Consider the following 17,324-nt stretch of genomic DNA (forward strand, 5'->3'; position numbering starts at 1 on the left):
TTCCTGTAAACGAAGGACTGCAGTTTCATCTTCTCCCAAAAATCAAAGGCTAAATTTATTTTTGAATGACTGAAGACATCAGTATACATCCTTTCTTCACGTGCTGGCACATAACACACCTGAGCTGTTTCCTGATCATTTTGCAGACTCACTCCAGACTCTCCTGATGATTCTGTATGCATGACCAACTCTCTTAGAGTTTGCATTTGTGATTATAAAATTATCTTGTTTGTGTACCCAAAAGGTGAATTTTAACCAGGTCACATTGATTTGTCATCATGGGTCCTTCCTGTGGAATTATTTCTCTAAATAATGAAACATCAAGGAAAAGGCAACAGAAGCTATTGAACTGGATAACCTCCTGAAAAATCTTTCTAATCCATTTTGTTTGGAAGCTGTCACCGTCTTCTTCAAAATCTTTTACAGCTGCAGTGCAAACTGTCTGCACAAGAAACTACTGATCCTCGAATGGACATTTTTTAAAACTATTTGTTTTGAGAGGGCTAACGTTCCCTATAAGTTCTGTTTTCTTCCTTGAAACAAGGGAAATACCTGTGAAGTCTTCTGTGATTTTTTAAGACTAAATGTGCCAGGATAGTGTTAAAAGACACCCCCATGACCATCTATGAGAAAACTGGTAACACAACACTATAGCTGTGACATTTGTTTCCAAAAAAGACTTCAAAAAGCCATACAAAGGGATAACATCAAGATGTTAACCAGAAATACTTCCAATACTGCCAACTTCCTAAAAATGCTCACCGATTTTGCAGGTCATTTCATAATGGCGATGAACTGGTGTAAAACTGACTATAAATACAGAACCTGCGGATGCTTTTCTGGCATTGAGCCTAGATTACCAGTTAAATTCCCCCTGTTCCTCTGACGGTTTGTATAAGGGGAGCCCATTATCACAGTTTATGGTTTCCTAACATAGTTTCCATAGTCTCAAGTTTGTTCTTATCAAGACCACATGTGGGTCTCATAACCTCTCCCTAAAGGAAGAAATAACTCTGTCTGCCTACACGTAGGTTGACAATAGGTCTTCTTTCTGTATCAGCATAAAGGATCTTGTTTTGAATGAAGAGTATAATGACAATACCCAGCAGTCTTTCATTTTTGCCTGGAAGCCTTCGTCCCAAACTTAAAGTTTTCTTTATTCTAACAATGATATTGAGTAAGGACTCTGCCTCAGATTGGGTAAGGATCATGCTTTTCCTCTTTTGTAGGCATTTCCTTATCAAAGTTGTTTTCTTGGTGTTTTTGTACTGCATAGGGACACACGCCCTCTCCCGCCAAATATCTTTCTGTACTACATCAGAACTGGAGGTAAACCCACACTTTCTGATAGGCAGTATTAGGATATTCTCTACAAAATGCTAGTAATAGAAAGAAACAGATTCTGCTTAGCATGTTTTAGCAAAATCCTCACACAACAGTGACAGAAAACTGCTTTGGTTGCTGTTTTCCTCATTCAGACTTCAGTGAATTTTCTCACTTTCCATCACAGAGTAGTTGAAAACAGGGACAATTCTTTTTGTATTCTTTTTGCTGGGGCTGCATATTTTTTGCTTTATAGCAAGATCCAAATTTAGTTGTGGGGTCGTATTTGGAGGACAGTGGACATGTAATGAGCCAGCCATATGAGGGCCTCTTCTAAGCATGCAGCCGCATACCAAGAAGAAGAAAAGAGGATGTGAACCAGCCATCAGAGTGCTTCTTCTAAACACGCAGCCGCATACCAAGAAGAAGATAAGAGGAAGAAAACATCTACAGTCGGATACATGGGAAGAACACCAGGAATTAGGTGATTCAATAAGGACACTTACCGAGCTGCATGATTGCCTCGTGCAAGAGGGCTTTTACCAATCAAAAGGCGTGTGACTGCATGTAGAGATAGAAAACTCTGTATATAAAGGGATCGTGGGAACAATAAAGTCGCTTCTGCTTGATTCACATTGAATCGTGTAGGGTCCATTGTCGTCTCTCCTCATTTAGTCCTTCCCGATTCTTTTTATCATGTAGAGCAGAATTTGAGATAGGAGTCCTCTGATGGCAGGATGCTGGGTTTGCTATTTCAAGCTGTCTTTTTAACTTGAAGGCTTATGCAAACCATGCTTGAAACACTGACTTCACAAGGGGCCACCCAGACACCTCCGCTTTGTTCACCAGAGATCCTTTGTTACAGTCAGAGTGTATTCAGCCTATGACCAGAGTACCAGATTCTAAACCATGAGATCTAAAACTAGCCATCAGAGTTCTTTCTCAACTGAGATGCAACTGGGCTGACACTGCTGGCATGACACAGCTCTGGGTCACTTTGAAACTGTGCAGAGATGATAAAGGTTGATAGGAAGAGTGAGAAATGCTCTTTAGAGCTTCTTACTCCATCCTCAGAATCCTGTTAGTCAAGGCCTTACTGCCATAGTAGCTTCAGAAGACCCAAATGACTATTTCAGTCAGCTTAAGTTCTTCCATCTTTCCATTCTTATCCATGCAAGGAAGGAGAAGAGATTTTAAAACATAGGGTCTGCCAGCACTTCTTGGAAGATGTTCCTTAAAAAGGTTGGGAAAAAATCCTGCTCCGTCTGAAGCCTTTAGAGGGCCTGAGACTTCACCAAGAAGAAAAAAAAAAAAAAATATAACCTACATGACTAAATTTAAGAAAAGATAAAATCTGGTTTGCTTCTCCATTTGTGGCTTTGTGTTCTTCACTGTATTCGAATAAGCCGAGGAAATGAAAAGGAAGACAGACCTAAGACAGAAGGCATTTCAATGGAAGTTAGACTTGAAAATAGAAGGGTGTTTATTCAGAGTAAATGACAGAGTGAGAAAGAACCACCTCATATTACTCCACAACTTCCACACATTTATAGATCTTTCTCACTGTTATTCTACATTAACATAGCTTTCTGTAAAGCCCACATAATAAGAATACTTTCCAAATTCAATATGAGAGATTAGACTTCAACCCCCTTCAAACCAAAAGCAAAAACTTTTAACACACAAAAATGAGGTAATGCCCTTGGAAACAAAGAATTAATTTTCTCTGTAAAATACAGTCCTTCCCCAAAATCGTAAAATAATTCTGTTCTACAGTTATTGCTCATATTTACAGGATTGTTGACACTGAAGTAAAGGATCAACATGCCTTTTTGCAGTGACAAATCCTACAAGCGTATTCCTCAGTTCCTCATTTCCACCCTATGCTATTTCTACTATGTTGGCAAACAGTTTGTAAAACACTGCGCAGTGAGCCATGGAACCAGCTTCCCTTCAGCAGCCCTTCAGATCAGTCCTCCCATCCAGCTCCTTGCTGTGCCAACATCATGAACAGGATGTTAAAGGCTAGGACCAAACAGCTAGAACCAGGAAGGTACACGGGCTGCTTAAGCAGGTTGATGTAAAAATGTTGAAATCACAGCTTCGATTATTTCCAGCTCATTTTCAATCTACTCAAGCCACAACTATTGGTGGCTTATGTACTCTACCACCAGATGATGGGGGGAGGGTTTGTGTGCAGTGTGTGTCTACCTATATGTGAAATTCCTCGTTACGCTGTTTACATGTGTTTCTATCATGTATGACTACATACTCAAAACTGCGAACTCAACTTCTCCCTCCCTCTACCCACAGCTGTGCACCCCCCTTCCCCCATGCTCAATAATAAAAAAAAAGAACCAAAAACCAACCCACACAAAAAACCCACCAAAAAAACCACCAAAAAACCACCAAACAAACAAAAAACCCCTTCTCCCAAAAAAAACCAAAAACCCACCAAACATATAACAAAGGAAAACAAAACGCAAACCACCACATTTTTAGCTCATTATGGCAATGAAATCGCCATAAAGATTTCTCAGCTTTTCAACATTATAAGGTATTTAATGATAAACCAAAAGTAGCAAAAGATTTGTCTTCAAGTGTCACCATAAACCAGAAAAATTCAGAAGGCTATCAAGCAAGTAAAAATCTGCAGCTGAACAGTGAATACAGCAGTTGTCCCAAACTAAGTCATCACAGCTTTATCGGTGACGTCTGTGTTCCTTTTCCTTCAAAAAAAGAAGCCAGAGATGGTGAAAATTGCACCTCAGAGAATTAACTGATAAAATTTTCTAAATGCTTTCAAATTTATGTTTGAAGGAGTCCACAATCACCTCACCACACCAGTGGACTTTCAGAAAGTGATGTGGGCAGGTGTCTGAACAGACTCATCTGTTCTACCCATCACATTATTTTCTTTAGACATTTGATATTTAACCTCATTCCAAAGGGCTGCCTTGAAAAAATGTTTAATAATAAACATAGTCCAGAGAATAGATTCAGCTTTCACTGGACAGAGCAACTCTGACCATCCTTAACTGATTCACCTCGGTGAGCTCTGGCACAATCCAGTATTCAACTAATGAGTGCTTGGATAGATGCAATGCTTATGGGTTTTTTTTGGAAATAAAACCCAACAATTGAGAAAACTTACATAAAGTTTTGGTTCAGCACAGGTAAATAGTATGACTCATCATCTCGAATGTATGTACCGATGCCTCAGCACTTGAAACTAATGTTCAAGTAAAATTAAGAGAAACCTTTCAAATAAGATTAAGTACTGTGACCAAGAAGAAAGAAAAGGTAGAATAATTCCTTTCACTTGCTCAGTGAAAATACCATATGAACTACATAAACGCCTGCTCTCCCTTCCCCTCTCCTCAAACTAACAGCCACACAAAATCAAAGTGACTTCATCTAAAGATTTATACTCAAGCTGCTAAACTATCACTAAAGGAAATTGATTGGTTAAATAAACAAAAGCAATTAAACGTCACGTAGAAAAGAACTCGTTTTCCACAGAGACACAAATAACACAACTATGAAATGGGAGAAGACAGGTTGATGTGGATTCTCTCTCATGTGGGAGAGAAAGGCAGTTTTATTTGTGTCTGAAGCAGTACCTCAGCCCTCTCCACACCATTTGTTTGGGAGTGCCATGTCCTTAGTCTGACCGTCGTAGAAGATACCCTTGAATGTAACCCTGAAGAACATCTAAAACTTAAGACTGGTATCAAGAGACTATATGGGTGTGATCCATTTCTCTGCCTCAAAGTCATATGGGTAGTGGAACAGAAGTACTTAAGGAAGTAACGGTCTCTCATGCTGAGAGCCAAATCCTAAAAACTAACAGAATATTTGGCACCAAAGAGTATTCTGGAAAAGGAACTATTTTGTTCATCAGGCTTCCTTCCTTTCTAAAAGTCTCAATTCCCAGAAAAATAATCAATAACCAATCAAGTCATAGAGGCAGTTTCACCAAAAATTAAATTAAAATGCTCAGATTCCTCCACTAGATGCTGTTCCGGAAACTGCTCTCTGCTTTTGAAGGTGTGGCTTTTCAGCTGCTCTGTTCAAGATTTCTTCAAATGTGAGGTTCCATAGAAGGGACTTTAATTTCTCACAAAGTTCCATAATACTGTAAAGTTCATAATCTTTGAGGTTATCCAGGCAGTGAAGGTGAGATGAAACAGACAGCATACATACCGAATTCAGCTCTAAGTAGATACGTTCTACCAACATCTGTCAGTCTGAGGGGATGTGTGAAAATTTACACTAGATCCAGGTACAGTGAAGGCCTAAGGCCTGGAGATTCCAAAGCCTCCATACTGCAAGAGCAGAACTTTACTAGCAAAGATGCACCAGTCTGTAAAAGCAGAGCAGCACTAAATGTAAAAAAAAGGAGAGAACAAAACAGAGGTCTTCATTACAAGAATGTGATAGCAACAAATTCTCTATGCCTTGCTGGACGACTGGAGTTTCAGTGCAAGATCTGCCTGTTTGCTGGCAGGAAAACACACATGTATCCCTATGGGTAAATATGGCTTTGGCCAAAAAAAGTCACTGAATGACTGTTCCTCACAATCACATGGAATTGCAAGAAGCATGGGTGTTACTGCAAAAGTCAGTTTCGCAAAGGTGAGCACATCCATTACTTGCTGGCAGCAGCTATATATTTTACATACTCATGCATATTCGCAGCTTTTCCAGGAAACGATTTTCATATTCATGAGATTTCCAGGAACCTAATTATAATATTTGCATTCTTATTACGTGTGCACTTTCTTGCTGAGTGGGTGTCTCTGGTCGTCGATCATCTTCCTCACTGTGTTTACTGAATGACGTCAGTGCTTGCGCATGCTCACAAGGTCCTAATGCTGTGTTAGCAGCTGGTATGTCCTTGCTTCTGTTCTGTTCCAGTCTCACTCCACGTTAGGCACCACTCTGCTATCTTGAAGGCTAGCATCAATGGTCTTATTTACTGTCTCCTTAGTTGTTATCAGTCCCGTGATGTTCCCTCCCCCTTCAGCCAAACATTCCTTTCTCTCTACACGCTAGCAAGTTAGAATAGTTTGCTCTATTTTACTATGTAAGTTTAAAGTCACACACACTATTGTTAGTTTAAGCCTATAATTTAAGCCTACATGGGAACAACCCCCAAATAAAACTTTGGGATTACTCTAATGATTGTTTTCTAGCCACAGTGCATGTGTGCTTGTGTGTGTGTGCATGCATATGCACAATGACAAATCATGAGGAGGATGTGTCATTACCTTTAGCACAAGATACTGTGACGTGGAGAACAAAGCACAAGACTGGTGCTGAAGATGATCTTGTTTCTATTTCAGTTCCACTACTGGTCAACAACTGCCCTGTCAAATCAGCATTATCTCCTGCCTTTGTTTTTCTTGACTGTAAAGTGAGATACAGGGATGAGTCTGTAAGCTCTACTGTCAAAATCAGGAATTGTGATAAAGTGATCCACAAGAGTCTTGCCTCTTGCATTTTCTTAGGAAAAAAGCTTCAGCTAGTCAGCAGGTACTGAGAGGAGACTCAGTAACACATGTAAGTAAATACAAAGGCAAATAAATTTATTTTGAAAAGACAGCTTTTATCTAGTTTATGCTTTAAGAAGACAACACATTTCAAGTTCACAATGGATATGGAACACATTTCATAACCTTAAAATCTATACCACACAAAATCATTGCTTTTCAAGTAAAATAAAGAATGGGAGAAAGATTTCTAGTAGATCTGAAAATACACATGCAATTTTGGAACAAAACCACCTAAAATGCTTGTCTTGTAAGAGAGAAAAGGTAAGATTAGATGACTGACAAATTATGAATTCCTATGAGCTGGCATTGTTTTCTGTGAAGCTTAACATTGAATCCGAATATCTTGGGTTTAATTCTTCATCCATTATAACACAGTGCAGGACGTATTTTACCAAGTAAGGGACTTCCCTATTCAGAATGTTATTCTGATATTGAATTCATTTTGAAGAGTGAAAGTTTTGATTAATAAATTCATTGCTTCTAAGAATATTCCACAAGTTACAAGTTCATTCCAAGTGCCACTGTTTGTGTCGTCTTTTTTCACAAGGATATGAAATAAACATGACAAAACATGCCAGATAACCAAAGCAAAAATATCTATTTCAGTGCTTTGGCATCTTTGCTGAGGATTAGAATGCTTCTCCTACGAAAAGTTTCCAGAAAAGATCCAGGTAAGTGGCTGCTCTTTAGACGCTGCTTCTTGAATTCATCTGCTGTATGAAATCATTCAAATTTATGAGAGCACAGAACAGAAAATGGTATATCTTGATGCGGAAAACCAGATTGACTTGTGCTCCATTATCCAAACATGTGCATCTTAGTTTAAGCAAAGTACAATGTTTTACCTGAAGAGTTCTGAAGTGCTCAGACCTTCCAACTTTAAGGACAACAGGATGCAGAGGTTACAGTAAACTGTGGTAAATGTACAAGTTCAAGGAACTTTGGAACACACAGGATTAAGACTCAGTAGCCCAAGCACAGGCAAATAGTACTGGTTTTGATGCTCTGGAATCTGCATAAAGCTAGCACACAAGACCTAGAGAAGACCAGTGCCCTGGAATCACAGTTGAGATGCAAGTCACATCCTAGAGCATCTAAAATGGCTCTGCACAACTATGCCTGTGAAGTGAATCCTATCCTTGAAAGCTAACTCATGCTAAACTCTGGAAGCGTAGGAAGCTCACAGCAAACACCTCCTTCGTGTCCCCAAGCTACCAATAAATGGTCTGGCTGCTGTAGAAGAAGTCTTCTGGGTACTACCTAAGGCATATAATAAAACTAGTATTTTGTGGTACACTTTTAAGGGACTCAAACTCCTAAACTGTCATTTTCTTCATATGTTTAATAGATCTAAAGCAAAGACCAATTCAAAACGATCCTTGTGGTTCACAAAAGAGCACAGATTCCATAGCCTGTACTACCTCAGTAACAGTTACAAACTAATGAAACTTTAACATTGTACATAAAAGAAGGCTTATCTGACCTTTAAAAATGACTGGGGTAAACAGCTTTTCAGTGAATCAGTATCTTTTCCAGATTTTTTTTTTTTTACTCAAATAAGAAGCCTAGCCAAGTTTTGCAGGGAAACAACTAATAACAAACATGGATTCTCACGTGCAAAGCTCACCACTACAGTTTTGTTCCATCTAATTTAAAACACTGATACTCAGAAGAGCTTAGAAAAGGATTCTGCATTAAAATCTTGAAGGTATCAAGATCCCCTACCTTTTCAAAACAAAGAAATTTCATTATGTTTCTAATAAACACTAAGAGATCTAATCACTTCACCTCCTGTCTGACCTTGAGCAGCCACTTACGTGGAATCCTGTACTCTCAACTATGTATTTCCAATTATATAAAACATTTGTAACCTGATAATTGTTCTCCCAAACAAATAAGTAATTTGATGCACAGTAGTGAAGGTGAGTCATGAAATAAAACACCTGCTTGACAGGTAGCAGAAAACAAGCTACATCTTTTAATCTTTTGTGAAATACATGACATTGTCATGTTCTCCCAGAACATATGAGTCTTAAATAGGAAGACTGAAATCCAGCTATCAGTTACCCTCAGTCTGAAAATGCTTTATTATCAAAACCTTCTCTATTCCTTGGAACTTAAACTGTATTGCAAATCAAGAAGCAATTCTTTGAGAAAGCTATATAGCTTAGAACATACCTGCTTAGTTTAGTGTCCAAAGAAACATTCTCTCTCCCATAACTGGTACCCAGATGCAAAAGTTTAGTGAAATCTCTTGACATCATATCCAGACCACAATACATTTGCATGTAAGTGTTTGACTAGTCATATGGCACGGCATAATGCAGAAGTCTTCTGGGAAATAGATGCTGCCATTTTATGCATTTGGCCTTTCATGGTTAGAGATACCCTATAATTTTAGAATTGCACATGGTTGCTGTGGTTTTGGGTAAACTTAGTCCACTTATGCTGAATTTTCAAAGCAATGGGCTCCACATCTTGATATACTACTATTGTGGGTTCATGTTCACAGTGCCCACTGATTTCAGCACCTGTGCAGACCCTCTGTCTGGACCAGCCTTCTTGACAATCGTGACAGTGGTGTTGGACACCCAAATGGTTTCTTCTCAAAACTCAAACAATTCTAAGCTGACTTTATTATTTAGACCTGATTGAAGCTAGAAGTTTGAGCACAGGTTTGGGGTTTTTTCAAATCGTCAAGGAATCCTGAGAATTTCCATCTTGTTTTCAAAGCGCATAATTCTCAAAGAGAAGGCTGCTGCTGACAGTTGAAGGCCTTTCCAAGTGATGCAGAATCTACAGCAGTATCACAGCAATCCTTCAATGTGTGAAGACAAAGATCGTATCAACAACTTTCAAACTACTGCATATGTTCCATTTGAACAGAGTAGATAATTACCACAGCTGTTTGGGAAGAAAAGTTTCTTTTCCGTTATACTGTAACTCGAGTACTGATGACCAAAGTGCTTCCACCTTCTTCTAGGGAAAGTCAGCAGCAATCAGGGACTAGTAAGTCAGTGACACATGCTGCTTTCATTAACAGACTTGAGATTTAAAAAACCAAACACAAACCCAAAACACTAAAATAACACCTAAACCAAAAAGTAAACTGTGCTGAGAGAATAAAAGCTAGTCAGATTTTGCATACAAGCAAAAGAACACTGTAGCTACTAAGGGGTAAATAACGTTAACTTTTCCCAGATCAACTATCAGCCAGTTTTTTTTATCAGGTTTGCATTCATTAAAGTGCTTTCATTATTTTGTAAGGCTGATGTTCCAATATTCCAATATCCTTGTTAAATGAAAGCTAGTTCTTCGTTAGAAACAATAACTCCTCTTTAGAAGATGGAAGCAGAGCCTTCCCCCTAAAGGAAGCTCACCTCCTATACTAAGTTAGAAATAATTACAGTATGTCCAAACCAATAGTCTGCATCATCTACATCAAGTGGTGCTAAAGCTACATTTTAACATTTTTACGCTGATATGATAGCTGGATTTTCTATGTCAAGTGGAGTCTTGGGTTTGGTTTTGCAATGCCTCTTCTCCATTATTGAGCTGACTGATAACTTCCTAGTCTGAAGAATGCAAGTTATTTGCAAAATTTGCCTTATGCTGTCAAGCAACGCTTCCTGGAACACACATGCAGCTCTTTTGCTAGCATGCATGATACTAGATTTATCCCAGCCAATAAAAGAAAGCAGATGCAATTCTACAGCTTTCTCACTTTGAGAACTAGCTCATGAGACATTAGTTTCATTCTCCCTGCTGCTGTGAAGTATGTAATATTTGCCATTAGGACAGTTCAGTACAAAATCCAGGGCTGCAACACATTCAGAATTCTCTGTCCATCACTTCTTACGACAGCAAATTCAAGTGTGACAGAGCTTCATAATTTCCCCTCCCTGGTCCCATAATGAAACCAACTGCATGCACTGGAAATTGCTGATGCTCTACCTCAAACAAAGCTGGAAAACTTCGTAACTATTTTCAGTAGTGTATTCATTGTTTGCAGCACAGATTAGCAGATCTTTCCTAAGCAGACATCAGTTCTATTCGGAACAGATAAACAAGGCTTCACCCTTCTCTCTGTGAGGTTGCTGATGAAGAACACAAGGGACCTGCTCCCCTCCCACCTCAACACACACACGCATAGACACAGATTTCAGCCCTATACCACAACTGATAGCTATACTTGCGACTGATATACTTGTGACTGTGTCACTGAAGTTCTAGAACAAGACAATACAAAAGTTGTACTGTTCACAGCTTTAAATATTGTTCTTCTTTAAAAAACAAGCAAACAACAAAACAACCCCACAGAAAACCCCAAACAAAAAACACAAAAAAAAACCCTAAATCAAACCAACAAACAAAAACCCAAACCACAAACAAACAAAGCAGATATAAGTGCAAAAAGAAAGCATCACATAAGGTGAAATTTTAAGGCAGGTCTAATCACCAATTAATAGAAAGATACACAACAGAAGAGAAATACAATTGTAAATAAAAAGATGATAAAAATCACTGACTACACAAAGATACTGTTTTACCCAGGATCACTAAGTATTATTAGGTATTTTACTTTTCTTGACTCTAAGGGTTTTCACTCAACAGTTACAAGTTTTGCTGCATGGAGATTAAGCCTTGCCCACTGTCCTCTCAGAAAGGAAGGGATGGGAGGAAACAGCAAAAGTATCCAGAATCACTGCAACATGTCTGGTCAATAATACCAAATGCCTAGAATTAAGGAAGACTTTGTAAAGTATGACAACAAAAAGGACCATTTCTAGTCTCATCAGACCATTAAATGCCCTTAGCTGTCCATTTGCTTAAACCAGAAAGGCACTTACTTGGCTAATGCAAAGCTGGCTAACTTTCTTGACCTTATCATCTAAGTATCTTATCTGGCTAAGAGCCACAAGATGAGATGGCCCAGAAATTATCTTGCGCAGAAGATCTAGACAACTTTTGTGGGGTCTCACCACATCAGTATAAGGCTGGGCATGGTTTGGCTAAATATGTAAGCAGCTCTAAGTCAAACTAGTGATAAAGGTCATTAACAGTCCCCACTAAGTAACTGTATCCCATAACCAGAGATACAGATTACATGGAAGACTTCATTCCAGCATTATCCCATGTAACCCAACTGCAGAGTTGCCAGAGAGGGAAGTCATACATCAGCTGTTCCAAATCCATATGTCATCTAAGCGCCATAGGCTGGCCATTCTTTTAATTTGAAACCTGTCTTCAAATCAAGATTAGATGTCTTTCCGGAAAAACAAAACACAAAGAAAGAAAATTCACTGCTTGCTTTTAAAAATATTAGTTGGTCTGCCTCCAGCTTCCCATTACTCCCCCACCCCGACTGGAAAGCCTATTTTAGTAGTCATTTTTGCCTTCTAAAGGAACACAGAACCATAGAATGATTAGGGTTAGAAAGGACCTTAAGATCATCTAGTTCCAACTCCCCTGCCATGGGCAGGGACGCCTCACACTAGACCATTTCGCCCAAAGTTCTGTCCAACCTGGCCTTGAACACTGCCAGGGATGGAGCATTTACCACTTCTTTGGGCAACCTGTTCCAATGCCTCACCACCCTCACAATAAAGAACTTCTTCCTTATATCTAACCTGAACATCCCCTGTTTAAGTTTAAGCCCATTATCCCTTGTCCTATTGCTACAATCCATGATGAAGAGTTCCTCTCCACTATCTTCGTAGGCCCCCTTCAGATACTGGAAGGCTGCTATGAGACCTCCATGCAGCTTCAATAGAATTACTGCTTTATAATAACTTTTTCTTTTCAAACTCAAAACTGAGCTGCATAAGCAAAACCAGCCTGTACATCAAAGGAAATGATTACTCCACTCTGGCACCTGTGAAGCTACAGCTGAAATATGGTACATCCACTTCCAGGACCTAGGTTCAGTGGAGAACCACCAAAATGATTGAGGGCTGGAGAACATGACAGATGAGGTGAGATTACTGAGCTGAATTTGCTAAGTGAGGAGAACTAATTGCTCTCTTCAACAACCTAACTGGCATTCATAGAGAAGACAAAGCCATACTGTTTTCAGAAATGCACAGCACACTGACAAGCTTTGTAGCAAGGTACATTCCAAATAAATACAGAGAGCAGTTCTTCACCACAAGGGTGGTCAAACACTGAAAGTTTATCTAGAGTGGTTGTGCAATCTCCACCCTTGCCAATTTTGAACCTCACCTTGACAAACCCTGGAGCAACTTGGTCTAATTTTGAAGTTACCATCCTTTGAAGAAGTCAGAGTAGATGACCTCCAGAGGTCCCTTCCAACCTAAATTACTGGTTTAACTTTTAAATTATTTTACCGTTTTGTTCTTGAGCCAGACTCGTGCTTTTTCCCAGAAACCTTCCTAATTTTTCGACATTGTAAGAAAAAACCTTATGGACAACAGGGCTGCAACCTGTACTGAGGCAGAATCCACATTATCAGGATAGTCAAGGCAGATTATAGCAAGAGTAAAGCAGATGATATCCTTACTGTTTCTCTGCACTCAAGAAAATTTCAGCCCCTCTACATTAACTTTTTATTTGGGACCTTTTCTTTGTCTCTATCATCCCTACTTTATTCCAGGGCTGGGGTTCCTGTTAAGCGCAGGTATATTCTATAACAGATGGTTTCTAAATGTACAACTTCAGATTTTGCTGTGCAATAGTAGACTGAGCGGGTCCCACAAAGCAAATTATCCAGATGACTCTAACAGTCAATCCTTCTATCCTCTGTAAGTTAACAAAAGTAACTGCTTTACAATACCGATCAAAGAAACTTTACTTGGTGCATGCTTCCTACCCCTCTCCCCTTCAAAAGCTTTTTAACCAATGTAGTGTTTTTGATACAGGGATTGGGGGTAGCGGGGAGCTGTTTGTTATTTAAGAAAAAGACTGCATCAAGGCATAATTGCATTTCACATATCAGGTATTTACACCGAGCAACCTTGTTCTAAACCAAATTACATTAGGATTATTTTTTTTTTTTTAATAAAGTCTTATTTCCATTAAACCACTTCAGCATTAATTCTAATAATATTCTTTTGCATTTACTGACTCCCTCAGGTGTCCCTCCATTATTTTTCCCCAGGATTGAAGTGAGGCTAAACAGTGACTTGGGTCATCCTACTTGACCTTTATAAGTAAGTCTTCAAGGCCTTCTGGAATTCCCGATGTATTTTAAGTTACAGCGAAAGACACCTCAGAAAAGAAATATTCTCAGCCAATTCTTTTAGAACTCTTGGGTGCAGATTACAAAGACCTGCTTATAGCCTTTGTTAAGAAATGTCTATCATGCACTCTTTAGTATCTTCCTTGTAACTTGTAGATTTTAAGTACTGAAATCACCTGCAAGATATTATAATCTCACTTCTATTAAGAAAAAAAAAAAATCCAAAATATGTAATCTGACTTCTCTTTCGCTTTGAATCATGTCATCATTGTTAAAAATTGAGAAATTCTTTTAAGACTAATATAGGTGACTAGTCAAGGTCTTCTCTCAGGACCATTTTGTTTCTGTTAATCACTTTCCTAATCTTCCAGGTCCCACTCCATGCCATATCTCCTCTTCCACTCTTGTACTTACACTTTATAGAAAAGGTGGAAGGGGTCCTGAGTTGCTTCCTTCATATTGCAATGAAAGCAAGACAGATTTTAATCCGTAATGGCAGAATTTGCCCTTTATGGACAACCTTTATATAGTTCTTAATGGTAATTCTAATGTCATTTATTAGAAAATCTACCACATATATACTTACATAGTTTCTCACACACCCACACTCCCTCATATACCATTTTTGTACTTTTTTTTACTCTGGACATGTATATAGACCAGACTTCTAAATGAAAAGCGAAATTGTGTCCTGTATCAAATCTGAAGTTACCACTAAAGGAAAGTTAACAAAGGTACCAAAGTAAATTAGATACGTACAAAAAAAAGACTCACTTGGCCCAACTTGTTGGCATACAGCATTTTACACTGCCATATCAGTGCAGAACTATACCTATATTATCATTAAATTTTAAATTCCCCCTCCTCAATATCAACCAGTAATAGTTCTCTTTCCTACTATATTTATATTTTCTCTATTGGCCTTAATTCACAGTCCATTTCAGAACGGCTCCAATACTTTCTGTCCCTATCACTGCCATTTTAAACTCAAATCATCTGCCTACTTTGCTCTTCTACCTTTTTAGTTTTATTCTCTCTGCTTAATCTCATTTTTCCTTCAACCAGACAAGGCCCATCTACTGCCAGTTCCACATGCCTATCTTGAGCAGCTGCCTGCCTTCAAGTAACCATGTATTCCTTGAGCTGTTCATGCATCTCCAATTATCTCTTTTTCTCTAGCTCAGAGACTTCTCAGATCCAATCACTTTCTTTTACCATCTCCCCTTTCCACTCTCCCATCCTATCAAAATTTTGATTTTTAAAACAAAAACAACCCAACTATGTTTGTGCAGAACTAGCACATTTGCCCCATGCAATCATTTCATGCACTACATGCATAACCACAATGCAGTATATTATGTAATTAGCAATACTGTAATCTAAAATTTGCTGCTTTAAAGCAAGCTTATTGTCTTCTGAGGGGGGAGATCAGACAAAAGCTGTATTCTGATCCATTTCCCTATTTACAAATACACTTACATAAATGCACTTAAGAATGTGCATTTATACGAAAAGACACATGGCCAACAGCTCAGTGTCCGATAATTTTAACAGCTTTGCCATCTCAAAAAGAAGAGAATTCAAATTACAATCAAATAAAGAAGTTTCTTCACAACACAATGAAGCCAAAAAACACACCAGTGGTGGATTCAGCCTTCTTAATTCTGCACCCTTATCAGGGGTAAGCTCACAGTATTGCTAAGCCTCCAGTGCATCAACTGGTGTCACTATAGAGACAATAAGACAGTAACAAACGAGTAGAGGTTTGGGTTTGAACTGAACAAACCCAGTAACATTAGCAGCAAAAATTACATACTCATATTTCTACTTTTATTTCTAATATTTTTAAAGTTGTCAGTTTTACTGAACTAAACATTTTACAACAATTGTTAGTTAATGTTCTCTGTAACAACAGCAACCTCAAAACAATTACAGTAAGAACAAACAACTTCCAGGCTCCCCAGAAAACACATTTAAATTTATTTCATGGCATTATGCCAAAGTGGGGGTGGGCACCTAAGTGGAAAAAATAACTTCAAAGGCCTCTAAAATATTAATGCAGAAAACAAGTTGCTCCTCTTACCTGGTGAGAAGGTGGCACGTGCAAAATGAGCTTCCTCCTCTGAGTAAGCCACTGACATGTAGCTCATTTGCATAAGTATCACGAGCTACAAGTAGACTTCCAGGTCAGCCATCTTGATACTAAGATCTCATTTTGTTTACACAGCAGCATGAGTACTATTTTTTAGCCAGCCTGAGCTATGCTGTTGTACCACTCAGCTAGTAGCCTACATCTGCTTGTTAAAGCCTGCTGGAACTCCCACTTCTCCACACAAGTGGCTGAAGGTGCCAGGAGTGCCCCTGCAGCTCACTGAGCATGCCACAGCCTCCAAGGGAACGCTGCAACTGCAAGTGCCTCCAGTCGGACTCTTTGTACTGCCTTCTGTGCTGCCAACTATTAGCACTGCAGCAACTATGTGCAGTGAAGTACCTCCCACATGCCACACAGTAGTACCAACAAGCATAAATTTGTTATAGCACAGCATAAGACAGCACACTATAAAGAAAAAAAAAAAAAAGAAAGCTTGAATTTCCTCACAGTATTTTCACTTACTGGCAATCTAATTACACCTAGGTTATTTTGTGCATCTTTTCACTTTCATCAGCATGGCTCTTACGGTCCAGAGCTCCTGCAATCCACACACAGAAGTCCATGACACATGTTAGGTACTGCCGACGCGCAGCCAGACTGCAGTTACAGCTAGCTGGCGCCAGTAAAAATTTACATAAAGGGGCCTCATTTCAGGACTAAATTGCAGCAGAATATTGCTGAGCAAAGCCCCTCCCTGCCAGACTAGTACGGGTTCTAGAATACATCGTATAGTTATTTTTTTACTAATAACCCAGATCCACATCAGAAGTCAACTGCTGCACTTACTGTTCATACAAGTGAAAACTGACAATAGTCTCTGCAAAAAAAATTCCACCTTGAAGCCTGCTCCTAGTAGGATGTGCTATACACTACACTGTTCACAGCAATTCTGGTGAGCATTCTGTACTAATGGAAATAACACCAAAAAAAAGGGGTATGTGCGATGCTCAGCAACCAGCTTTTATTAAACTGATATTTCCATTATTTTGCAACCTACCAATAACCAATACCAGCTACAAGTAGAATAGATAATTTATAATCTAATGCTGACAGATAACAAGTATGGCCATTTGATGTGCTGTTTCCACTTCAC

General features: G+C 38.9%; 1 protein-coding gene across 9 annotated transcripts in view; it reads right to left on the bottom strand.

Annotated features, from left to right (window-relative positions):
• ATF7IP (activating transcription factor 7 interacting protein) overlaps positions 1-17,324 on the bottom strand; it is a 107,573-nt gene that overhangs the window by 73,385 nt on the left and 16,864 nt on the right. For 5 of the 9 annotated variants that reach the window (XR_003990700.1, XR_003990699.1, XR_003990695.1 and 2 more), the window contains exon 1: positions 16,163-17,267. The exons of 3 other annotated variants lie outside the window; for them this stretch is intronic. The gene's annotated coding sequence lies outside the window, so the exon portion shown is untranslated. Of the gene's footprint in view, positions 1-16,162; positions 17,268-17,324 lie in introns of those variants that run through there. One more of the 9 variants, XR_003990696.1, reaches the window with a different exon arrangement.

This window comes from Strigops habroptila, chromosome 3, assembly GCF_004027225.2.
Source record: "Strigops habroptila isolate Jane chromosome 3, bStrHab1.2.pri, whole genome shotgun sequence".
NCBI lineage: Eukaryota > Metazoa > Chordata > Aves > Psittaciformes > Psittacidae > Strigops > Strigops habroptila.